Source organism: Chiloscyllium plagiosum, chromosome 6, assembly GCF_004010195.1.
Source record: "Chiloscyllium plagiosum isolate BGI_BamShark_2017 chromosome 6, ASM401019v2, whole genome shotgun sequence".
NCBI lineage: Eukaryota > Metazoa > Chordata > Chondrichthyes > Orectolobiformes > Hemiscylliidae > Chiloscyllium > Chiloscyllium plagiosum.
The window spans coordinates 25336136-25341291 of record NC_057715.1 but is presented as its reverse complement, the minus strand read 5'-3'; positions in this window follow the sequence as shown (position 1 = coordinate 25341291).

Genomic DNA, 5156 nt, shown 5'->3' with positions numbered 1-5156 from the left:
ACAACCTTCTCAAGGGCATCTAGGGATGGGCAAAAAATGTTGGCCAACCAGCAACGCCCACATCCTGCAGATGTATGAAAAAATAGAAATAAGGTCTTTGCCACTCAATAGCAAGATTCTCAAGCTGCTATTTAAAACTTAAGGAGAAAATTAGAACATTATTTCTCAGTGTCAAGTCTTTGTTTTCTTTTTCATTTTCCCCACACATTCCTCACCATTGCTCACACTGCTTAAGGAAGCAGAAAAATTCCACTCCCCTAGTATTTATACATGAAACCCCTAATTGTAAAAGCTCTTGACAACATTTTCATAACACTGTCTCGTATGAGCCTCTCATTAATACCATTTTACAGTCATTGTATGATCTTTTCTCTTTATGTTTTTAATTGACCCACCTTTTAATTTTGAAAAATTGCAGAATTCCACCAATGATTTTGACAACCTCACAGCTGTTCATTAATAATGATCAAACACTATAAGTACAAAAGAAAATTGTCCTATCATGATTAAAAAGATGCTGTCCCATTTTTCAGAAAGAAGGTCACAGTAAAAATGATCAATACTAGTGGCAATGACTAGTGAACAATTCAGATAAAAATATGGATTATGTTTTAAAATCAAATTTCATAATTCTTGCAACTGCATAGACTCAACAGTGTGCTGCTGTTTGTCATTAGCCTATTAATACAAATATTGTTTATTATTTAACATGAAAACAAAATTCTATTATACGTTTACCAATTTCTGGATAAATAAAATATGTCCTGTCCTGTTTGTGTTTAGCAGGTAACTGAAGATCAATAATACCAATTATTGAAAAGGGTAACAATTTGTCTTGCTGTTGAGGCTGCAAAATTGATTTCCTATGTTTTTCATTTTCCACATTTAGATTAATCTTATACTGTTTGGTACAACAAAATGTACATTACAGAATTTAGTCAAATCTACAGTCAACACTTTCAGACTTCAGCCATCTCTTTACAGCATCGTTATGTAATATATTAAAAATACAATATAATGCAATGTAATTTCTGTGTACAAATGCTTGCAATGTTTGTAAATCTGTCCCCTGAAGGAAATAAGGGACATGGGTCTCGAAAGGGACGTGAAGTTGAGTAGATGATCAACCATGATCTTATTGAATGGTGAAGCAGGCTTGATTGGCCTCCTGGCCTACTTCAAACCTTATTTCAAATGTTCTTCAGTGCTGACAGTTTCAATCAGGATCAAAACAGTATAGCCAATGATAATAATTAGGCATGGTTACCTACCTGAGTGGAAATTCATGTTTGGAATTAAATATTTTTGGAAATATGCTTGAGTGGCAAAGCATGGCTCAACGTGGGTCCTAAAAATAATGATGCTATCTATTATTAATTTTCTTGGTGTGTTATTCATTTATTTTCTTGATTGCCTCTGTATTAACTTGCAACTTAAACTATCGTAAGCTTCAACTTATAGATAACACTGCTTAGTTATATACAAATTTAAGTGTCACTGTGGTTAGCCATCTTCTGTAGCTTGTTAAAGCTACTCCACCACATATGGAGAGCAGATTAAGTTGTGCTCAAGTATATGATGAAAGTATGCTATATTGACTTGGATCAATAAGTTCTAAAAAAATGATTAAGTATATTTGTTGAATTATTATCTAAGAGTTCAAGGCCTGTATAGGTGTTTTCTAAAGTAATATATTAATAGTTACATCATGAAACAAGACTTTTACATTTCAACACCACAATAAAACGGTTAGTGCCATTAAGTAACACCTCATAAATAAAAAAGGAGCAGGATGAGATAGTCAGTTCCTTGAGTGTGTTCCATCATTGAATAAAATCATGACTGATCTGTGACTTTAAAATTCCATCTTTAATTCTGGATATTTATTTGGGATTGTATGCTGATAAAACAAAAGGTAAAGGAACATCAGTATGCTATTTAGCCCTTCAAACCTGGTTCAAATGTAACATGGTCGTGGCTGATCTTCTATTTCCACTCTCCATATTATCCTCACTTCCTGTAATTTTCTTTATATCTATTAATCTCTGTTTTGAATGTGTTCAATATAAGCAAGCACAATTCTCTGAAATGGAACATTTCAAAGATCCACCACCCTTTAAGTGAAGACATTTCTCCTCATCTCCATCCTGATGTGATAGACAGATTCCTAATCATTAAAGAATCTAGGGTCATGGAGATAAAGGTGGAAAGCAGAGTTGAAAATGACCAAATCATGATTTCATTTAAGGGCAGTGTGGACTCGATGGGCCAACTTGCTTTGTCTTCTCCTATGGTCTTACCTTAATAATCCCCTTTTTTTCTGATATTGATCTCTCATTCTTTGCTTCAAATACTTTGCATCGGTGTTTGTAAAGTAAAAGGACAATGTGTCTACGTTGATGTTCAAGATATGTCAATATTAAAAAGGAGATGTTTGATGGTTTGAAAAGCTTTAAGGAAGACAAGACCTCAGGATGTGATGGGATCTGTCACAGAGTTCTGAGGAAAGCAAGGAAGGAGATTGGTGGCAACTTGTAGGAAATATTTGTATCCTCTTTAGTTACAGGAGAGGTCTCAGAGGATTGGAAAATAGCCAAATTTGTCCCTTTGTTTAGAAAAGACAAGAGAGATAATCAAGGATTTTACAGGCCAATTAGATTGACATCAGTTATAGGCAAATTATTGGAGAAGATTCTTAGGGACAAGATTTACACACATTGAGAAAAGTATGGACTTATTGTGATAGGTAGCATGGTTTTGCGCAGGGATGGTCGTGCCTCACAAACTTAATTGTATTTTTTGAAAAAGTGACAAAGATGATTGATGAGGGCATTGCAGTATTTGTTGTCTACATTGACTTTAGCAAGGCCTTTGACATGGCAGGTTGATACAGAAGGTGAAGTCACACGGGATCTTTAGTAAGATAGATACAGAACTGGCTTGGTTATCAAAGACAAAGAGTAGTAGTGGAAGGGTATTTTTCTGACTGGAGATCTGTGAGCAGTGGTATTCTGCAGGGATCAGTGTTGGGACCACTGTTGTTTGCAATATAAAAATAATTTGGATGAGAATGTAGGTGGTCTGCAGACTTGGACAGAGAAAGGGCAGGTGGAATTTAATCTAGACAAATGAGAGGCGATACATTTGGAAGGCCTAATGCAGAAGGGAAGTATAGAGTAAATATCAGAACCCTTAGAAGCAATAACATATGGAGGAATCTAGGCAAACAGGTCCACAGTTCCTTAAAAGTGGCAACACAAGTGAACAAGGTGTTCAAGAAGTTGTATGGCATGATTGTCTTCATCATTTGGGGCATATAGCATAAAAATTGGAAAGTCATTGGTAAGTAATTGGCAGCTGCATAGAACTTTATTAGCCCATATTTTGAGCTTTGTCTACAGTTCTGGATGCCATACTACCAGAAGGATGTGGGGGCTTTGGAAAGGTTACAGAAAAGATTTACCAGGATATTGCCTGATTTGGAGGGTATTAACTATGAGGAGAGATTGGATAAGCTATTTTTCTTTTTCACTTGAATATCAGAGTCTGGGGGGTGGTCTAACCAAAGTTTACAAAATTATGACAGGGATAAATAGAATGGATAGTTGGAGACTTTTTCCCAGGGTAGAAATGTCAAATACTTGGGCACATAGGTTTATGGTAAAAGAGGGAAAGTTTAAAAGAGATGTGAGAGGCAAATTTTTACATAGAAAGTGGCAAATACCTGGAATGCTCTGCCGGTGGAAATGGTTGAAACAGAAACAATGGCAATGTTTAAAGGCATCTTAACAGATACATAAACAGAGAAGAGCGATAGGGATACAGACCATGTAGAGGCAAAAGTTTTTAGTTGAGAAAGGTTTAATGTGTCAGAGCAGGTTTAGTAGTCTGACAAATCTGTTCATGTGCAGTACTGTTCTTTGCTGTTTTATCTTTGTTCTTTATTAGTTTCATTGCCAGATGAAACATCCTTCCAGCATTCATTTTAACAAGCTCTTAAAAAATTGCATGTTTCAATGAGATCATCTCTCATTGTCCCAAATTCCAAAGAATGCAATCCCTATCTATCTATCCTTATAGGGCTATCCCCTCATGTTGGAAACAACTCAGTAGACATTTATTGCATTTCTTCCAGGGATAATATATCATTTGTTTGGGAAAAAAAAAACTAAATTGTATACAGTATTCCAAATGTAATATTACCAAGGAACTTAGTAATTGCATTCCGTCTTCCTTATTCTTGTAGTGTAATTCATTTTCATTGAAGCCTAACATACAGTTTGGTTTCATAATTGTTTGCTGTATATACATGTGAAGTGAGGGCAAACACAAATGGAAGTGATTGAATGCTGCATGAAGTATGTTGATTTCTGAGCTTTTTGTAGCCATGTCACACCAAGAGGGCAACAAAACAAAGACATATGACATATGACCTAAGGTTAATGTGTATCCTCACCTAATTGTTCGGAGCCAAGCAATCATGACTTGAGCCATTGAACTGAGTTAATTGTTGTCAGCCACACAGGCATGGGAAGAGAATGCCAGAGGTTTTGCTTTACTGTATCGGTCACTCAAGTACAACTTAGTTTTAAAGCACGATAAGTTCTGCAAAGAGACACAACTTTACCAGTGAAGTGTGGTTTGGCTTCACAACGTAGATCTACAAAATATGCATTTACATAGTTCATTGGCATGTGCATGACAAACTGTAGCTACAACAAATCTTTTAGTTAAACAGCTCATTGTTAAATTATCAATATATTTCATTCAGATTGCATTTAGAAGTATTTTAAAGGTAATTAATCAACTTAACAACCTCTTTCTTCATAATCACTATATTTTGTCTGAACGTCATTGCTGTAAATCTGTGCCTGCTAATTAAAATGGAGATCTATTAGCAAGTACACAAATTAAGTTCTGTCATTGTGATTGCTTTGACTATTGGTCATTTCTAAATGCCTTTTTAATCCCCTAATTTATATATTAAAATGCAATAGCTTTACCGTTTTAATCACTCTGGGATCAAATTTATCATTAGCAACAGGAAACCAGATGGTATAATTTTGATTTACCGGAGTTAAGCATGAATTAATGTACTGAGTGCCGATAATGAATACATCAAACCTGATATAGCCGAATCTCATCAATCTGGCATA